Source organism: Thalia democratica, unplaced genomic scaffold (genome assembly GCF_965202585.1).
Source record: "Thalia democratica unplaced genomic scaffold, ktThaDemo2.hap1.1 HAP1_SCAFFOLD_1083, whole genome shotgun sequence".
In the NCBI taxonomy this organism is placed as follows: Eukaryota; Metazoa; Chordata; class Thaliacea; order Salpida; family Salpidae; genus Thalia; species Thalia democratica.
In genome coordinates this window covers 14,276-37,480 of record NW_028140003.1, presented here as the reverse complement: position 1 = coordinate 37,480, position 23,205 = coordinate 14,276, and the positions used below count along the sequence as shown (strand labels likewise).

At 24.4% G+C, this 23,205-nt stretch overlaps 1 pseudogene; it reads right to left on the bottom strand.

Annotated features, from left to right (window-relative positions):
• Positions 1 to 37: 37 nt before the first annotated feature.
• Positions 38 to 17,923, bottom strand: LOC145847785 (transducin-like enhancer protein 4; annotated as a pseudogene).
• Positions 17,924 to 23,205: the final 5,282 nt, after the last annotated feature.

Below are 23,205 nucleotides of genomic sequence, written 5' to 3'. Positions count from 1 at the left end.
AATCAATAACTTGGTCTGGTATTTTTTTTAATAGTTTTCATTTGTAAGTACATTCATAAACAGTTGCTTGTTTATCTCCTGAACCAGAAACTATGAATTTATCATCTTTTGAAATATCACAACACAGTACTGATTAACTTTCTTTTAACTGGAATAAAATTAAATAAATAACTTCTTAAAGCGATAAAATTAATCAAAGTTTTTTTTTTTTTACAGTGAAAAAAAAATAAATAATTTTGATAGTTTCTATATGAACTACAAAAGAAACTAAAAAACATACTTGAGATTAAGGTTCTTTTTGAGAAAATAAATAAAACAAACTAATTTACAATTCATTATAACCGTACAAAAGAATGAAAATAATAAAATGAGTTTTTATTGTTTTGCGACACATTTAATGTAATTTTTAAATTATTTACTGAAAAAGCTCATGAAGTAGTTAAAAAAAAAACTTTCATTTATTAATCAGATTTAATAATGAACAATAATTACAAACAAACTTACATTGAAAATATTTGCACCATAAGGACTTTTCCAACCATTAATTATATTATCTTTACCAGTTGATATAAACCAATCATTATAATGTGAATATTTTAACGAAAGTACGCAATTTTCATGATATTTTATTTGATATTTTTCATTATTTTCTTCATTATACAGTTCTATATTACTGTTTTCCATACTATAAATGATAATTAGTATGTTTTTTTTTTGTAAAATTAAAAGTAATTCAAGCTTATAAATAATAAAGATAAAAAGACATTAGTTCTAAGTAGTTTTTATGAAATTTTACATTATGTATGAAAAAAATGCAACAAATAAAAGACCATGAAATATGTCAGTTGAAGGCTATTTAGAAAATAAAGACAACATTACAACTTTCAAAACTTTATTTAATCAGAAGTCTAGTAAAACTTTAATCTAAAATAATTTATTTGTAATAACTTAGTACACAACTGCTATTAAAACTAATTAGAACTAGTTTATTCCTTCTTGCAATGAACCGTAATTTTCTATCACATTAGTTTTTATTTTCTTTTAACTAAATTTAAATATAAAAAATTATATTCTACTTAAATGGTTCCAGTTATTAAAAAATGTTTGAAACAAAAGTTGCAACAGTAATTAATAAATGTTATTGAAAAATTTTTGTTAAAATGCATTTTAACACTTTACTTGGTAATAAACAAAATTAAATACGTTTTTTTTGAAAATCTATAAAAATAGAGATAAGAAGAATAAAAACATCTGTGACTTTTAAATAGCTTTAAAGGTTATAAATAGAAGTCACGCGCGAAAAATCTACAAGCATCGTTTTTACGTCACAATGCAGTTAAGAAAAAAATATAAAATTTATCTAAAACTATTAGTAGTTTCTTTAGTCTAATCAAGCTTCTTTTTTATCATTAAAACGTATGAACAAAAACTTTTTTTAAGTTATATATTAGTCAAAATAAAATAGCTATAAACTATTTATTTTAACTGAAGTTAAACTGTATTGAAAACTTTTGTTATGGAAATATTTGTTTATTTCATAGTTAAATTTAAATAGATAATATTACTTTTCGTATTGTGAATAATGTAAAACTTAAGAAGAAAATAATTTATGTATCTTAATATAACAAAAAAAGTATATATATTAAAATTTAAAAATATTATTAAGAATTTTTTATTACTAGTTGGCTGTAAACCATCAATCTTCAAAAAGAACTTTAAGTAAAGTTTCAATTCGCATAAACCAGTTTCAAATGTTACAAATTGATAATTATCAAAGTTGTAAAACATAAATAACAAGGTATTTAAATAGTTATGAAAGATTATATGATTATTCTTGTTATAAAAAAGTCAATAGTGTAATTACTAGTTCGTAATTTAAGAGTTATTAATAAAAGTATAAAAAATGCATAAAATCAAACTACTTAACAGTTTGTAGTGATATTAAAAAAAAACAAAACGTTTTCATTTGAAAAAAGTTTAACTTTTGAAAAAAAATGAGTTTTTAATAATGTACTAATATACTAGATTCTTAAAAAAATAATTTAAACGGGATTGGGTCAGAAAAGCAAGGGTGACACTTTAGCACATAGTGACATTTTAGCACGAAGTGACACTCTAGCACGGCGTAATTTTACTACGGAGTGACATTTTAGCACAGAATTTATTTTGCATTTTTTTGTTGCTTAAATCACATTAGGAACTGTATTGTTTAAAAATCTAAAAACGAGCTACGGAACACTAAAACTAAAAGTTAACAAGCTTTAAAATTTTTTATCTAGTTTTAGATGTATAATAAACAATGAACTTCACCGCAAGATCATCAACAACAGCATCTGAGACAATCCTACGACCGGTTTCGTCCTTATTAGGACGCATCAGGCAGGTCGCGAGAAATCGCTGTTGTGATCTAGTCGTAGGATGGTCTCAGAGGCTGTTGTTGTTGATCTTGCGGTGAAGTTCATTGTTTATTATCGATGGCATAAAACATCTCAACTTTGTTGAAGATAGCCGAAATAATTAAAAGTTTTAGAGGAAATATTTTCATACTTTTACTTAAAAGTTTTCGACAAAAAAGTATTTTAATAAAACTAGCAATAAATGCAAGCTCTAGGATTGTTAAAACTTTTTTTTTAATGATTTATTCAGTTTTTATCAGGATAATTTTTAAGGGTAAGTTTTAATTAAAAGTGAGAAATAAAAAAAGATTATAAACTTTCTTATTTCATTTTAACCCCATAGTAAAAACTTGATTTATAATTTTTTTAAGACAGTATTTTTAAAAGTATTAAATCTAATTTTCACAATTATTTGTTTGTTCAGTTAATAATTTTAGATAATCGAAATTTATAAAAATTAACATTTAAAAAAATTTGTAATAACTATGCGCAAAAATGTCACATTTTACTAAAGTGACGCCGTGCAAAAGTGTCACTCCGTGCTAAAGTGACACTCCGTGCTAAAGTGACACTTCCTGCTAAAGTGACGCCGTGTGAAAGTGTCACTCCCTGCTAAAGTGTCATCTTCTGCTAAAGTGACGCTGTGCATTTCTGTCACCTACCCAAATAAAAGATATGTAGTTAAACAAAAAAATGCAAAAATACCTAACTTTACATTACATTTACAGTTTTGCAAATAATAATAAGTACATAAGTAATTTTAAAAAGCAACAAAACTTTTTTTATTTTAGTTATACATAATAACTATCGAAATGAAACAATCAAAACAATCTAACCAACTAAAACAAACAAACTAACCCAACAGCAATCCAGTTATTTTTAGGTGAATACCCCAATGAGAAAACCTGACTGTTTAAATTGATGAGGGAAGTTTGTTTGTTTTGACGAATATCCCAACATCTGACAGTGTTGTCCAATCCACCAGTGAATAATTTCATTTCACAAATGTCAATACAAGATGCTCCGTCTGTATGACCTACGAATTGCCTGTTTTGTAAAAAAAAAATATCTAATATAAAATAAAAAGTTAAATTCCTTAAACAAAATAGTGTAGCTATTTTTATGTAACTATTTCAAGAAGCTTTTTTGTGTACCCAGGTCCTTGAACCTAAAATTTTCGAGCAACTTCTCATTTTTGTCCAATAAACATTAAACCTTTTAAATTTTGATAATATTAAAAACAGGATAATATTAAAACATTGTATGCAATTTCTACTTATGTTATAATTTAAGTTTCTTTTTCTTTTTTGATATATTGAAGCTGTGAAATTATGAAAAAAACAAAACAATAATAAAAAAAATATATATCGAAATTCTTAAACGTTACTGAAATAATAGACATAAAAAATAGTGTTGTGTATTTAAATAAGTAAATACACATTATAGAAATATTTTTAAAACCAGTAAAGAAAATTTTCTAATAAATATTGCTTTTGTATAATTACTAAATGTTTATACTTTGTAAATAAGTTTTTATAAAAATACTAGTGTTAGTAATATTACAAAAATACTTTTTTGAAATCAAAATAATTTCTGTGTTTTGTTTTCTATCAGATAATTAAGAAACATGATTGTGTGTAAAATAAAGACACTAGTAGGTCTTGAAAATTTAGAAATTAATTAGTAACATAGACAAATTGTAAGTGTTTATACTTAAAGCACTGATAGGTTTACAAATTTAATTAACTTTATAAATTTTTGATTATGGATGTCCCACATATTAATGTTACCATCTGAACAACAACTGAAACATATTTTGGAATCTTGAGAAACTGCCAGAGCGTAACAAGCCGCTGAAGGTGATTCCAAGTTTGCCTGTAAACAATTGTTTAAGTGATAAAAAGTATAAATGTTTTTTATACTTGTAAAGAGTTATTTTTATATTTATATATATATTTCAATGTTTTAGCGCTTTAGGCCGAAAACATACTTCGAAAGCACTTGTAAACGAATTTATAAAAACATTATCGTTATTATCACGTATTACAAAAAAAAAGTACTTTTATTTTAGGGGTTCCCCCACAATTGAGATCCCACACAGATATCATGGACGATTCACCGCCAATTAAAAGGAATTTTCCCTCATTTATAACTTTGCAGCTTCTTATGTAACTTTCGTCATCAAGACAATTAATATGCATCACTGGTTTTGATATATCATTGTTTGACACAGATTGCGAAATATCCCATACCTAAGTAGAATAAATAAAATTTTGAAATATTGTTGTTAAGTTATTGATTTTTGTTCTTAGTACCAAGTTATTAAGCTTTATCATAAACTTAAATCTAAAAAAAAGTTGTTATGTGTAAAATAATAAACCTTTAGCATTGTACACTAAATAAAATACTGCTTCAAAATAGCCTTATTATTGACATCGCTGACTTTTAAGAAAAAATAATTTAAAAAAATATAATATAACATTAATTAGTACATATTAGAAAAGAGTAAACATAATCTGTTTCAATCTTGTTTAGAAAAAATTTAAAATCACAAAACTTTTTAAAATTATACCGTAGCTGATTTTTAAAACTTTGTTTGTTTAATATTTATAACAAACAATAATTGTAAGAAACTATATAGTAAAATGAAAAGTAGATATCAATTTGACCATAACCTAATTTCATTGACCGGAAACATATGTTTAAGTTTTTTCAAAGCCACGAAACAGTAAAAACATATGCTATCTTTAATTGTAAACCACGTAATTTGATAATCAGTAATTACTTAGACAACCATGAAAATTAATTAAGAGGCTTTATATAAAGTTAACTAATAAGACAGACGAATTATATGGCTATAAGATAATCCTTTTATTAACTAAGTACAACAAATATTATAATCTTGTTATTATTTTCTTATTCTAGTTACTAGTCTTAGCACTCGATGATATTAATATACTTTTTTATTTCAACTGACAGTAATTGTAGTTTTGTGCTAGATACTAAGTCTGTAACTAATTAACTTTAAGAATATTGAAGTAAATAATAAAATTAAAAACGAGTTTTTTTAATTTTATTTTTAAATTGAATAAATATTTAGCAAAAACAGTATTAAAATTATGTGAAACTTATTTTGAAAGTTGTTTGTCAATTTGTATAAAAACTAAATATCTCTAAAAAAATAAAATGAAAACTTATAACTTTTTGTTTAAAAACTTTTTAATTTTTTTTTATATATAAATAGTATTCAAAAAGTTGCGTTACATAATCAAACTAACCAAATTTAAGCAATTTTTTAAATTTTTAACTTAATTTTTTTTTCTTCTTATTATTTTTTTTACAGTTTAACATCAACAAAACAACGTTTCTTGTCTATATTGGCATATAGGAGGTCATCATTTATTTTAACAAAATCTGGAAAAAGTTTTTGATCAAAATAATTGGAAGTGAGTTAAAAAAAAATTAACTTAAATAAGAGGTACGTGCTGTTAGCAATCTGCCCATCTTTTCAAAAACTCTGCTTTGAAATTTAAACTACCACCCAGTAATTAGTAAGTTAAATTGTTTGTATTTGCAAGAAGTTTTTATCGCCTATAGAAAATTTTCTTACATCAAAATACGATCAAAAATTGAAACTTATAATTACATAAACCTCATTCTATAAGAGAATTTAGCAAAACTTTCTAAATTTATAAATAAAAAACATATTAGTTCAATTTGTAAGCTAATTTAAACAACCAAGTATTTACGTCATAAAGCTCTGTTAAAATTTTAAGCTTTAATTTTTAACAGTCTGTGTAAAACCTTATCAATTGCAAACCTTGTGTTTGTTATTATATTTCCGTTTTTTGACGACTAATTTCAATGTGAGTCTTGTTTATTACAATTTTAACTTATTAATTATCAATTATCTTTTTTAGTCTATATTACATAGAAAATTCTTTAAAACGTAACATTAGTATTAAATTTAATCTAAGTTTAGCATGACTAAGTTTAATTTTTTATTGAGAAGCCATAAGTTCAATACTTTGCTTTAAGTTTTATTTATTATTTTTACTTAACTTCCATTTACTTTGTTCAAAAACGTTTTTCAGATTTTGTTTTAAACAACTGGTGATCTCCTATATGCTAATATCGGAGAGAAACATTGTTTTTTTGATAATAAACTGTAAAAATAAATAATAGACTAAAGTCTCCTTAAAGCTATATAAGTTAAGAATTTTGAATTTTTTGATTCAAAACAAGTCACGATAATTTTTCTACTTAACTATTTTAACTTGTTTTTATTTAATAGTATTTACTAAGCAGTATTTATTAAAAAACTTTGTCGCGATCACATAAACAGCTTAAACTGTGAAAGTTTTACACTTGAAATTGTTTGTAAAATAAACATTTCAAAATAATATCTACAAATGTGCATAAAAAACAACAATCCATGGTGCTAGTAATTGATCTACCACTTAATCTAATTACCTGTAGAAAGGCATGCCAGAATAATATTTTTAATTATTATTTATTAGAATTAGATCAAGCTTTGTTATTAAAAAAGCTAAATCTTATAATCATTAACTGTTACTGCTTGACAGCATTTGATCAAATGATTTCAAGGGTTAATCAACTTATCAATGAAGGAAATTAAAAAAAAAAATCGTTTAACTTATTATCTGAACCATACTGTAGTTGTTACTTTCTGTAGAAACGAATACAGAACAAAATGTATAAATTTCAAAGCATCTTTTAGCTTAAATCAAATCTTGATAATAATCACATTACTTCAACTAACTTTAACGCATCCTTTACCACCAGTGTACACTAGAGGTCTCTGTTGTTCATTTGAACCAATAGCAACTGCGCAAACAACTTGGTCATGCTTGAGTGAACACAATTCAATTACTTTTTCAGGCATTTCATTCATATAATTCGATGGAATTCTCACTCTTTGAGGTGTTGTCGAGTTTAGTGATGAATAATGATAACTAAAACGTTGTGAACTGTTGAAGGACAAACTATAGCTATAATAAAGTTTAAACACTCGAAAATATAAATTTAAGCGTTTGTAAACAAAGATCAGAGCGAAACAAGTTCACTGGAATATATAACAATAACAAATTAAATAATATTATTTTTTTATTACACTAACACAAAATAACTTGATTTTCATAGCTCCGTTGGAGTGATAGTGTAATAAAGAAAGAATACTGTTTTAATTGGTTTTATTACAATAAAATTTATCATTTTCTGACTATATTAATACAATTAACGTTATTCTATAGATTGTTTAAACAATTTATATGTGATGGAATAAAGAGACAATTTAGTCAATGACAAATTGTTAGGTATTAACTCTTACTACAAAAACAAAAAATCAGTTGAGCTAAACTCATCTCAAGTTTTAGATTTAAAAAAAAAGTCTTTTGAAACCTAGTAATTTTATTATATTTTTTTTTTTATAATAATATAATTTATTAAGTATTGTAAATCTAACCTCATATTAGACATCAAATCATGATCAAAATTTGGTGATGAATAATCGTATGGATTACGTAATTGTGACGATGTTACAACAGAAGTAGGTAGTTGTAACGTACTATCAGATTGTGACGACATAAAACTTTTAGGGGGATATTCACCTTGATAAATTTTTATTTGCTGTGGCCTTTGAACATCTGATTCGGTGAATGCTGTTTGTATGTAAAAATGATTTGTGTCAAACAGCTGTTTTTAACCTAATGTATTTTAAATCCTAATCACTGTTTGTGATACCTTTTTGGTTTAAAGTTTTACTTAATTGTTATAAACGTTTCAGATATTACAAAACGCTAATCTAACAATTTTACATTTAATGTCTCAATACATACCTGTATTTTGTTTAAATCAGTTTATAGGATTGTTGACTACTTTTTTGTCATCTTGTAAGTGACCATTGTTATTCGTATTGCACTTAATTGGTTCTGCTTTTATCCTGTTAAAAAAAACTAATTTTGACAATTATTAATTTGAGAGTTTTTAAAACTATTTGAAGAATAATTAGAATTATATTAGCTTTTTCAACTCTGAATATCATAGTAACTAAAACTAACGCGACTTTGTTTCCGTTGTTTAGAAAGTTATCGAAGTTAGGACTATTCTCTAAAGTCCCATTTTTATGATGACCATTTAGTTGGTTTTCTTGTTGTATCTTTATAAAAAGAATGCATATTTATTATAATTTAAATTCAATGCTCTATTACCAAAGTTTAAACAAGTTATAATCTTTTTTTTTTTGAAGGTTTAACATTTTGAGGCTTATAAAACTGTTGAAGTTTGTTTTGGGGATTAATAGTTTATCAGATCTAGTTCATTTATAAAACACAATGTTTGCAGTATGTATTATACTTTAAGGCATATGTTTTCGCATTACAGCTTAAGTTTTACTTTTTAAAGTATATAGTTTCTGTTTACATTCAATATATGTTTTAGTTTATGTTTAAGTTGAATATTTTGCTTATTTTACACAAGAATAACAATAATATTGACTTAAAAAAGAGCTAGAACATAAAATAAGTATCTTTACAATTTGTAATAATATTTCAGATAAACTAATAGTGATTACTAGTAAACAATTTATATAAATTGGTTTATCTAAAAAACATTTTAAAAATATTAATTTACCAAAATGTGTGCTTCAACATGTTCTGAAAAATATTAAATATATGTAAATACAGCTAACTATTTTACTAAGTGTTTTGTTAATGCATTTCTAATAAAAAATGTGTTTAGATATTTTATATCATATTATAACATTAAAATTTCATGTCTAGTTAAAGTATGTAAAAAATGTTTAGGTAATAAACATTTTTTTATTTATAATAAACTTATTTATATAAGTAATTAATAAATAAATATAAATATTTAAATAGTTATAATAAATATATTTATATATTTATAATTTCTTTGTTTTGTATACAAAATTTTACAATAAGTAAATAAATAAAAACTAAAAATATTAAGATTTTTTCTTAAATTTTTCACTTATCGCATTCTCTATCAAATTTCCTCTTTACAAAAACCAGCATTGAGTTCTGACGTCATAATTACAAAACGCGTGAAGATGAAAGAAAAAACACACAGAGATGTCGGTGCTTGTACTTTTTGGCGCACTTATTACTCGCTGTTTTAAAACCGGTTAAAAAAATTAGTAAAAATTTGAATCCATGACTTTTTTAACTGTCGAAGCTCTTGTACATTTAATACGTAAATAGATTGTAATTTTTATTTAACATCTCTTATATAAAAAAAAATTTCTTTATCAACTTGTATCACTTTAAAGAAATCGACAACAACTTCATGATAACTTTTTGCATTGAAGTCTTTGTGGTACAAAAAAAAAACCTTAATTTTTAAATTTTTAAATAATTATAACGGTTAAAGTTTTAGATCTTAAACAGTATTATAAAGTTTGCACGGAACAAATTAAAATTTATTTAATACTAAATTGTACTAGTTAACAAGTTAAAGTTGTGCAAAATTTAAACAAAGTTTTATATACACTGTACATAGTTAAGGTTAAATAAACAGTATAATTTATTTTAGAGTAAACGTTTGAAAATAGATAGAACGGTAAGCTCTAAAAGAGATATTTTATGTATTTGTTAGACTTTTATGCATGGTTAATAGCATATGCAGTTTTTATAATTCGTTATAAATGTACTTTGGTGTATTTTAAACTTTTTGTAAATTCTAACGTTTTTTTTTGAAATCTAAAACATAAACCGTAAAATCATAAAAGTGTGAACACATAAAAGCTTTTGTAAGATTTAATAAAAATAAGTTTTAAACAAAACATGATTCTGCCTTATATAAATTAAGGTATTTAAAATATCCAAAACACACATTGTTAGTTTTTCAATCTTGCTTTAATTTATAGTATAATATGTTACACACTTCACTTGAGTTTAGTTTTCTTTTCTTTACATAAATATTTTTTTCATGATGATGACCATTGTAATCACCATTTACTTTTTTATGCCTATTAGTTTGAAATATCACTTTTTGGTGTATTTCTTCACTCATGATACCATTAGTTGGTGTTTCATTCTAAAATAAAAAAGTAAAGTTTGTAAATTTGTAATGTAATATATTTTACAAAAATAAACTTAAACACGCATCAAGACAAGATTTATAAAATATAAAAGTATTTTTTAATGCCATATTTCTATTTGTATTTAAAATACTATAAATCAGACAAAAAACGGTACTCTAATGTAAATTTAATTTAGCCTTTATCTGTGTTTATCTTTAACTAAAAGAAGGATAAATTGAAAAATTAAGCTATCACAACTTAAACATCTTGTTGTAGTAGAAACTTTGAACTTATTAAAAAGTTTAATCTATTAATTTTGGACAAAAATCTTTAAAAACCTTCTACTTAATATAAGCTCAAAGAAGTTCAGTTTAAGTACAATGCCCGAAACCTCGAAAAATGTAAATCACAAAAAGCACATAAACGTGAATTCAATGACATTTAATAGCATGTCACAAACATATAAACTTTACCACAGACTGTCTACTATAAAAAATAAAATGAACAATTAAAACATCAAACTTAACTGTTTACTTAAACACCAAGTTTCTATCAAGCTAGTTTCTAAAACAGTCTAAGTCAATACTCTATATTCTAATAAAACGAAGACACAACCAGAAAAAAAACTCATTCAATGGTTTTAAGATCACGTTTAAGATTTAACATTAGAGAAAGTGTTTCTGTTCAGCTAAGTGAAGATAAGTTACAAATGTTACGAATTTTTTTTTTAAAAACTAAATTTGACACACTTTATTCAGATAAGGCACGCACTTCATGTAACACGCACTTCATGTTATCCACTTGACTTTTGTAAATATGTAGACATATGTTTAGTTGAATTTTATTTTTTATCGTGTAAAACGTAAATAAACCATCCGATATTCACATGTTAATCTTTGATTTTTCCGTTTTAATAATTTAAAAGATAAATACACATTTGTTACTTATTTAAAAAACAATACATCGAAATAGAATAATTTAATACTATGTACACTAAGTTAGTTCTATTAAGTAGATATTACAGTAATATCCAACATTTTTTTTAATGTTGCAAAAAAAAAGCAACGTAGTTAAAAAGTTAAAGGAAATGTAAACACTATTTTAAAAAGCTTTTAGGCTTGTGAAATATGTGAAAACAAAAACTTAAGAAAATAAGTAGAACGCAATATAAAAAAAAATCGCACAAATGCTATAAGTAAAAAATTAAAAAGGTTTGTGAATAAAACTGTTTATGGTACTTTAGTATACTGATTAAAAATTTTAAACTTTTTTTGGTGTTGGCAAAAGAAAATACTTAAAAAACGAAAAAGTGATGTTAACTTTGAGATTTTTGTCTTTTTAACTTTAACAAACTTCGTCTAACATATGTTTATTACAAATACAATATTTGATTGAAAGATAAGTACAATAAGGCTTTTGAACAATAAAAATAAATGAATAATAAAATACTTTTGTACTACTATGAGCTTTGACTGTAAAAATAGCAAAATTTATTTTAATTTTAGCAAGAACTCATATTTTGAGGAAATTTTCTATCTTTTAGAATTAAGATAGACATCGAAAAAATTAATTTAAATTTATATGCAAATTTTTGTAGCGACACTTCTTAAAACTTGAAAGAGAATGCAATTTAAAAAATTAATTTTGAAAGACTAGATGTTATCGGAAAAACCACAAAATGACTGCTGATAAAAAGCCAATTTGCACAAAACCACAAGAAAGGTTTGTTATCGTAAATAAAAGTATAGCTTTTTCTGGGAACGATCAAAATTTAATATAGTGAGAAAAATAACGTTATTTTTTATATTAAGTTTATATTTACGTTGCTGTTAAATTATTAAAAAATAATAAGCTCCTGTTTTAAAATTTTAATTCACCAAATAAAAAGGTGGTCTTTTTAAACATATAATAATACTATTTTTCTAATATAATGTTTTGTATACGTAAAACTTTTAAATAAAAATCAGTTAGATTATATTTGTAGAGAAATAGAGAAAAAATAACTCACATTTTTGGACTTTTACCTATAAACTTAATTAAATTATTTTTCTACTTGGTTTGTATTTTAATAATTAAATTGACTATTAATAAAAGAAATAAACTTTGTTTGACAAACTTGATAATTTAAGTACACCACATACTAAAATAAATGACATATTGATTATCATCAATATACTAGTAAATTTTACTAAGTTACAATAACTTATTTAACTTTTATAAAGATTTATATATAAGCCTTGCTTGCTTTTATTTTTAATTTATTTATAAAAAAATATACTTAGATTACAAATAGTTTACTTAATGATACAAATTTTTTGTAATACTTATCTACTTGTAATAATTTTTAGCACAAAGACATTAACAAAAAACTTAGAATCACTAGCACTTAAAAGAACATTAATGTTATTTATCTGTCCATAAAAACATTGTACCAAAATATTTTTTATGAATTAACTTTACACAAGTCTAAACATATTTTCATAGGGAGCTTTTATATTTAATATGTCTCAAGTTAACCATGAAATTTCAAAACAATTGCGGTGTGTGAATTTCAAACCACAAAGTTAGCAAACATGTTGCAACAACTCGGTAAATCCTTTAATTTTGTGAAAAAATGCACGATTTGAAATAAATTGTTGTAAAATTTCTTTCTGGACAATGTTTTTATATGTATTATAACTCTTGTTTTTCTTTATATATTTATTTTATATTTATAAAATATACGTTTAACAACTTTAAAATAACTATAACAACTTTGTTTTCCAGTAAGTATAGTTCTTGATTACAAGTATAACAAATTAATTCTTAAAATTTAAAAAAATAAAGTATGTAGATATCTATTTCTCTAGTCATAGGTTTATAACATAAACACATATATTAAAAGAAGTACAGCTTAGCTGTGTTTAAAAAAAAAAACTTTCTTCCTAAAAAATGTATATAAAATTTATCACTATACACTTCTTTTTTAAAAAATATAATAATAACGCCCACACCAAGTCAATTGGTAAAATAAAAACGAGCTATTTTTTAGGTTTATGTATTTAAAAAAAATATTACTGAAATTAAAGCTAACAACATACTTGTGTTAAATTTTGGTGAGTTTTAGGTTTTTTGTTTACTGGTTGAAACGAACCATTTTTACCTAAAAATAATAACAAAGTTTCATTTAACATTTTTTTGTTACTGAATAAACAACATATATTTAAGTAGTTTAGTTTTAATGAGTTTGTATTGTTATTTTCCTTAATGCATGTTAGTACAAAAGTAAATGGATATATAGTTTAATACGAAATTTATTTTTTACATTAAATCAACTAACCATGATGATTATTTGGCGTTAGTTCCTTTTTTATAGATTGATGTCTATTTGTTGGTATTTGAGGTATCTTGGGTTGGGGTAAAGCTGGTAAGTGGGGGCGAATGTTGTTGCCTAGTAACTGATGAGGTAACTGTGGGTTGCTAAGCAACTGTTGTGATAAGGCAAGCTGTAACGATTGTTGTGCTGAGGCCAAATTTTGAAGTCCTAGATTTTGTGGATGTCCTGATAAATTAGGTGGTAGGTTTTGAATTTGGGGAATACCTGGTACATGAGGGTGTAAACTTGCTTGTTGACCCTGATAATAATCTTTTTTTTTTATAAAGTATAGTAATTAGAGTGGTTTAAAACAAGTTTAACGCGATTAATTATTACTCATAAAGTTGAAGTTATTTTATATAAAAAAAGTTTAAGTACAAGGTATGCGCAAATAAGATTAAATTTTAACTATGTCGTCAAATCATTTTAAAGTTTGTTATTAGTTCTCAAGTAACTATTTTGGATAATTTCATTGATTTATAGCTTTATACACGGTTAACCCATTAACTTACAGACACATACTTCATAAATAACAATAAATAAGCAGTTCACAGAAGTTTGTTCACGTGTTAACGTACCAAATTTCACGTTGTACTTTTTAAATATAAATAAATGTGGAAAATGTAGTGGTGTGTGAATTTTAAACCACAAAGTTAGAGGGGAGTTTTCAAAACGTCTGAAATCCTTAAATTGAAATACTTAACTGCAAACAATTTTGAAACAGATAGAAGTTTGTAAAAAAAATCTTTGAGGCAAATTGTTTTTTATAAGACTGTTTCAATTTTATTTACCCTTAATTATTTTTCTAAAGTAGTTGTCAATTGAAAACTATACATTCACGTACAAACAAAAATATAATACTTAACTAATGATTAGCTTAATCTGTTCTTTTTCAAGTTAAAGGTATTAAAAAGTCATCTCTTAAAATAGATAAAAGTCAATATTTTTGATTAAAATTATTGTAAGTCTAAAACCGATAAACAAAACAGCAAAAAATATATGAGTAAGATTTTTCGTAAAACATAGTGTTTATAGTTAAAAATCAGTAATTTATATCTTATATATACCTCTTCAGTGCTTGGGGTCTTTGACCGAAACTGATTCTGCTTTAAAATATCTTGAAGAATTTTATAATTATAATTTTCCATTAGAAGTTGAGATTTTTTCAATAGTTTTTGAAAAATCAAAACATATAATCTTATATAATATTTAAAATTAAATAAAAATCATTGTAAATTTATTCAGTGAATAGTAAATTATGCACAAAATTGTTAGCTAAAAGTATATACAGTAAAATTTAATAACAAACTTGAAAATGGTTTTGATGGTAATCGGGTTTTCTCGTTGCTGGTTGTAATGATCCATTTTGACCTAAATACAAGTTTAAAACTATCAAATATATTTTAATTTTACATCTTAATTTAAAAAAAAACATATTAGCTTTACGTACTAATGTATTTTTTTACAAAGTAAGATGTTTCCACGCATGTAAAAAAGTAACTTTACATAACTTTTTATAAAATGTTTAGTATTCTAACCGTGGTGGAGGCTTGATTTACTTCCTCCTTTATTGGTTGGTGTCCATTTGTTGGGACCTGGGGTTGGGGTAAAGCTGGTAGTTGCTGCGGTCTAAGTTGGTTATTTAAAAAATGCTGAGTATTACTTAGCGATTGAGAGTTGCCTAGCAATTGAGGGTTACTAAGCAATTGAGGGTTACTAAGAAATTGTTGGTGCTGTGATAAGCCGAGTTGTAATGATTGCTGAGCCGAAGCCAAGTATTGATGTCCTAAGTTCTGAGGCAGGTTTTGAATTTGGGAAATTCCCGGTAATTGAGGGTGTAAACTTGCTTGTTGACCCTTAAACAAAGTTTTAATACAGCTTAGTATATGAGAAGAATAAAAAAACTATGTAAAAATAAGCTTAAATTTTAATTATTTCGTTAAAGTATTTTAGATATTATTATTATTAGATTTTAAAAGCTATTTTGGATATTTTAAATATTGTTTTATTGTTTTATCGCTTAATACAATGTTGCAATATTAACTTACAGTTAAATGCTGAGTAACATCAAAATTTTTAGCTTGTTCCAAAGAAATAGTAGCTTGATGTTGTTGCTGTAAATAAAAATAAAATTTTATTACTATTTTGTATTGTAGAAAATTCATGACAGTTGTAAAAAATACCAAAACTAGTTTTATAATGAAAGTGAAGGTATCGTTAAATAAAAAATCCCAAAATAAAACACAAACATATGTTTGTTTTTAGATTTTAAAAGTAAACATATATGATAGTTATTAGATAATAGTATTAGATAATAATTATTCTTTTCATGTAGCAAAATTACAACGGGCTGATTTTTAATGGTTGAAAAAATAATAATCGAAGTTTTTAAAGAGTAGTAATTATGAACAATCAAACATATTATTAACTTTTTAAAATTAATTAAAGTTAAATAGATTTTAATAACAATTTGTTTGGCAGTTGTTATTGAAATCAAAGAAACGTTTGGAATATATTAAAAGTAAAACCAATAGTTTAAGTAAGAGGTATTCCAATTTTTTAAAAACTGGTTTAAATTTGAACAATCTATTATTGAGCCAAAATGTCAAAGCGTAAAAACTTTTGTAGTTTAAATAATTAATTTACAAGTCAGTGGTCAAAACTATTATAAGTTAGTTTAAATAAACCACAAACAAGGTTGAAATGAGAAAAAAAAAATTTAAATCAAAATTAAAGTATAAATTGTTGGCTAAAAGGTTGTTAAAATAACCAAAGACAACCTTTAGATACTTTATAAAAATTACAAAATTAAAACCTTAACACAAATAACTTTACAATTGATTAATTAAGTTGTACGGCTTTGCACTAGATACAAGTTTGTTGTGTTTAATTAACTGGTAAATGTTAATTTTTAGAAAATTAAAATTACGATAGAGATAGTTTATCAATGATTTAATTCATTATACTACTATTTTAAGAATATAAACTGCTTTTTAGTACAAGTAACTCCAAAAATAGTAATAAAAAATTTAAGGCAACAAAGTTTGATTTTTTAGTTAAGTTATACAATTGAAAAGTAAATAAAATAAAAAGAAACATTTACCTCGGGGGGTAAAAAGGGTATTAATCGATGAACTATTTTAACCATTCTTTTTATCATTTCACTCTGTTAATAACACTATTTTCAATAAGTTAAGAATAAAATAATAACATCGTAATATAAATGGTGTTCTGTTTTATTAAGGTTTTATTAAGTTTTAAACAACTTATTTATAGTAGAAGATGTAATTGTTTAGAAACTTTAGTAGTAATATAAATAAAAAACTAACTCTTTTGTGCACTTCTAAGTTGAGGCCATACGACATTTCGTAATACTGTGAAGAAAACTTAAGTCTTAACTATACAAAAATAGTATTTTTAAAATGAATAAGAAGGAAATACGTATAAACATATACTTTTTCTTACCATAACACATTGCTTTTGAATTTCAGTTTTATCAGTAACAAGTTGTTCATATTCATGTTTCAGTCTGTAGAAAAGTTTAAATTTAAAAACTTATGTTTAATTAATTAAATAATAAGTTTTATATTATTTTATATCGGTATAGCCTAACTATAATTTTTGGATTATATTTAATTACAAAAAATACTAGCTGATAAAAATATTATAAGACAACTAACGAATGAGATTGATTGTGAAGGTTTGTAATTTCTTCTTTTATTTTATCGCAATATTCAGAAACATCGTTTTTATTTATATTCGGTGTGTTATGATGATGTGACCTCTGTTTTGAAATTTAAATTAAAATATAGTTTCACAGGAGGGGTTTATATTTAAACGATATTTGAAAACAGCAATTTTACAACTGAGAAAAAAAAGTATTTAAATAAATTTTTTTTGTTTATAAAGTTTTTAAAGATAAAGAACGATTATAACATTTAAGTAGTATGTCAATAATTTGTTAATATTTAATAAAATAGTAGTAATGTATTTTTTATAAAGTAAAATTATTCTATTTACATTTAGAGACAGTTAAATAGCTAATTTACCTAAACCTGAAACTTACATTAGACTTGTCTACTGGTGGAAGCATTTTGAAATTGTTTTTTATATAAACTATACCTAAAATACAAAACTTGTAACTGTAATCAAATAATTTAATTAAATAGTTTAAAAAAATAATTGAAAAATTTAAAATTTAATATCTCAACAAATTCAGTATTTAAAGTTACTTCGACTAAAGTATGCATAGCTAAAACAAACTAGGTAAATAAATTTTTGAAAATGTTAAATTTTAAATTTTTATCTGATTTAAACAGACAACAACTAGATGCTATCTTTACATCCTTCCTTTAATTAAACATGGCTAACAATATTTGTTCAGTAGCCAGTAAAAATTGAAGTACACTTATGTGCACACTCAACATAATACTGAATAAACTTGTGTGCACACTTTATAGTGTACTTAACAACTTTTGTCCAGATTTTTAACTAGAAACTTCACTGAGTACTTATATGCCCTTAAACTAACTCTTGAAGATGCTTATAAGTTTTGCTTTGAGGTAGATGATTGGTGTTTGGTACTTTTATCTTTATTATGATATTTTATTTCAGGACTTAAAAATAATAAAAATTTAAATTGCTGCGGAAAACTTAATTTACTCTTGTTAGAAGTTTTTTAGTTTTAAAATTGTCTAGTTTTTTTACCTTTAATAATTGTGAACAAAAATTAGATAAAAAACTTTTTGAGTATATATAATTGTTTTTAAAACACTATCCAGGCAAACAAATAAAACTAAGAACATGTAAAAAATAAAACACCTGAAGTAATAACTACTTTTTGAAACTGAACAACCTAATAAAAATATATTATTAAAAAAAAATTAATATTTTAAAGATATTGTAGTGACTATATTTTTTCTTAAAATGCAGTAATCTAGTAGAGAAAGATTATTAATAAAATAAGTTATAAACATATCATGTTTATAAGTTTAACTTTTTTTAAGCAGAGACATTTATTGATGCGTCTAAATATATTTTATATAATTTAATTAAACAAATTAAACAGCTAAAAATTTTTATTTACTTTTGAAAATAATTATTACATAAAAAAAAGAAACAAACTTGAACGACTTTAAACAAGTGCTTTGAAATTTTTAATGTAAACTACCACTATAAGTTGTTATGAAATTGATTTCTTGAACTAACTGATCAGCAAAAGTAAGTTATTAAATAATAAAATACTTAAATTGAGGTAAGAAAATGTATAAGATCTTGTTTCACCTTATAGGGGGTATTTGAATAAGGCTACTTGAAATAAGTTATTCACCAATTATTTTTTCAAACTGATCTATATCAAATTAAGCGTGAAAACTAATACTTTATGTAAACAATTCACCTTGAAAGATAAGAAACATTTTGACGAGTTATAATTTATTTCAAATAACGCTGAACAGCTTAAGATCAGCTAAAATAACAACAATAATGATACTTAATAAAATCTCAATGAGGCGGGAAACATCTGTTAAAACAACAAAAACGTGGCTACCATCCAATTTCATTATTACGTAACAACGGTCTGCAACCGATAAGCTAGAAGCAAGGGAAATCTAAGCTTAATTTTGTGTTGATTAGTAGTTTTTGTATTGAATTGCATTTATTAGCCAAATTTTATACCGATTAAACTTAAATGAAATATATTGATATAGGTATTTCGTTTAAATTAAAAATATCAACTCACAACTTACAGATTCAGTAAACATGTATATACTTATTTAAAAAAAACCGCTTTACACAGCTTAATATATGGTTTCAATTCAAATCATTTTAAATACATAAAAAAAATTCTAACTTAAACTTAAAGACTTTTAAATTATGTTTTGTTAATCTATGTTTAACTTGAAAAGAATAGTATATTGTTGTTCAACGTTTACGTCAAAAATAAACTAATATTTATTTATGTAGATGACATCACAACCGAAGCAAGCTGAACTGTTGTTCAAATATCTACACAACAAACAAATTTTCACAGCCTCTTATTACGTCATAACCATATGTTTTCTCTATGTAAAATTTCTGTATGAAATAACAGTCATAAAACATGTTTTAAAATACCTAGGAGGTTTTTTTAGGCTACTTTTTGGTTTTAATCTATAAATGCTCGATCTTTGAAAAATAAACTTTTTAAGAAATTAAATGTTTTTTAAAGTAGTTAAGCTGTTTAAGGATAAAATCTTCTGATGTACTTAATTTTTAAAAAACAAAATTTACAAGTATTATTTGTTCAACGTTGTAAAAATCGTTTAACAAGCAGCTCAAAATTCAATTTATTTGATTTTTAACAGTTTCTGAAAAGTTTTAAGTTCTCTATAAAATTTTATTTTGATTAAAAAGCTGATTCTTTAGTTAACTATAAAAAGTAGTAACTAATCGAGAATATGATAATTAAAACACAATAGAAAAAACAAAAAAGGCCGAAAAAACTATTCCTAACTAATAATAAAAAACGAAACATTTTAAGAACAAAATTTCAAAAAACGTCCATCACTCATAACAAATTCTTTCTGAAATCAACCAACCGAAATAACTGACAAAAGCCAGCGTTTATATGAGAGATTAAAACAATAAAAATTTTTTAGTAAAAACATTGATCTCTATCGTCACCAAGTGTTGAGTTTTATAAGTTCTCACGTTTTCATACGAGTGTGTGGCTTATGAGATCAAAGTTAATATTTCCGATTTATATTGATCTAGGTTGACATGTAAATGAACTTTGTATACTACTTGAAAATTTTAATCTTAAGAGGCTTAAAATACCGTTTAATCATTGAAGAATTTAAATATTAAAATTTCTTATACGTTAACTTTAAAAATAATTAATTAGTTCTCTTTCTGACATTAAAACAGTACTAAAAGTTTAATTTAACTAGATAATACTATTAATAAAATCTCTGTAGATGAGTAACTTTAAACTTTATATTAAATGCAAATATATATAATAAATATTTTATAGTGTTTTTTATATTAAAACATTTCAAAAGTTTAAATTTGCCACACTATGTTTTAAAATATGCTAGCAAGTTTACTAATAACTGTTCATATTTTACTTATTACGTCATTAAAGGAATATTTACAAATTCAGGTGTTTTCATTCACTGGATATGCCCAAAAATAGACGTTGTTAAGTTCAAATTTCATTAGTACGTCACGACACTCTTTGATCGATAAGTAAGCGGCGAGGGTAAATAAAAAGTCCAAGTTTGCCTTTTATCTTATTTTTATTAGATGTTTAGAAAGTAATAAAAAAATTAAAACAAACATAAAACGATTAGTCGTGCTACATTTTGCTTAATATTTTATATAACCATTCTAACTCGAAGTTGTATTTAAGCTTCAAGCTCATTTTAAATGAGGCTAGGAACAGCTTGATAGTCAGCCAAATCACGCGGTCGACTTCAAATGTTATGAAATTTATTACGTCACAACCGTCTGTAATCGATAACTCAGCGGTAGGAAAAATGCGGAAGGTATAGAAAACTGCTTTGTGCAGTTTGTTATTGATTTTGGTTTTTGAGTCAAAACAGCCATAACAGAAATAGTTTTCCTTATTTTGAATTTCAATAAATTCAAAATCAAATAGACTTTTGCCAATCAAATCACGTGGTTAAGTACAAACCACGTTAAGTTAAATGTTACGTCACAACAGTTTCCAATCAATAAATCAGCGGTAGAGAAGATAAAAAGTGGAAGATTGATAGCTATCAACTTTGATAAAATGTTAGGAAAATAATTTCTTATAGAATAAAAACATAAGCTTAGTCATGCTGCATAAATTAAGATTAATATTTTATCTGACAACTTAACTACAATCCTAAAATCACATTGGAATAATTTTAAGTTTATTCCAATGATACAGAAATCGGCCTAAAATTCTGCCAAAAAAAAAACATGCGGTTAGGTTCAAAATTATTGTTTTACACAATAGTTTGTAAAATTGATATATCTGAATTGAATATAAAAAAAGAAGAATTTGTTTTAATCAGTTTTTTGATTAGATATTGATTTAAACAAACTTATAACACTTAGTTATGCCTTATCAATTAAAAGGTTATGCTTAATACTTGAAACAAACAACTTGACTGCGAAACTTTAACTAAATGACAACAACCGTAAGTTCATTGCAGATTAGGTAAGAAATAGGTTAGCTTCTGCCAAACTACACATTGTTGTTTGCTTTAAAAATCGTTATTTCGTCACGACAGTCTGAAATCAATAACTTAGCGGTATGTAAGCGGAATGTTGTAAAAACGATGTTTTAAAAAAAGCGGGATGTTGTACAAACATTTCTTTATTGACTTTGCTGTTTTTTAGTCAGAACGATCGAAAAAGCATATTTTTTTTTTTGCTTTTTGAAAATTTAAAGAGCAAATAGACTTTTCAAAAGATCACAAAAACTAAAACACTGGTAAAAGAAGTAAAGCTTACAAGCGATCTTATCAACAAAACACATTTTAAAATATTCTTTAGATAAATATTTACCTTGGTGATTGTTGATGTGTTTAGCTGTTTATAACCTTTAGATAGTATTATTACATCAAGTTTAAAAACTTAATAAGAAAATTAGTAACTCTCAATTATAGAATAACTAAAACTTGTAAAAATTCAATGCACTGGTTTAAACACCATGTAATCTGTCAGAAATACGTTTTCTTTTAACTAATTTTGGTTTAACTATAACAATGCATACAAGCTCAAGAGCTGCTCAAATATTTACACGAGCGGCAGGTTTTGATGTGGAAACTTTACTGCCTCTTATGACGTAATAACCAAATATTTACACACTCAGCAAGTATTTAAAGTACGAATTCTAGGTTTAAACACTAAAAACTATTTAGAAGATTTTTTTTTCGACCATGTTAGAACTTCCTATTAAACTTTTATTTTAGTTTGCTTAGCATAAGTTTTTCTTCATATGTATCAAATTAAAATTCAGTTATGTTACTTTCTTTTAAATTATCTTCAGCATAAACTTTGAATATTGTAATATAAAAAAATGAAATTTAAACACACAAACTAATATACATATAAAGACCAAGAAGTTAATATTTTTCGTTTTACTCTAAACTACAAATCTGTATAAAACAAGTCTAAATTTCAAAAATATAATGTAAAAAAAAATATTTTTACTAAACTAAAATAAAATTACTACAAAAAAGTAATAATAATGATACAAGCTCAGAAACTTCATAAAATTCAAAACATCTTCCTTTTAAAAATACCTCTTAAAGTGCAAACAAGCGAAATAAATTTGTAGAAGCAAGTCTTAAAACGAGAGAGTAAAACAAGAAAAAATTATCAGTAAAATATTGATCTCTACCGTCACCAAGTGTTGA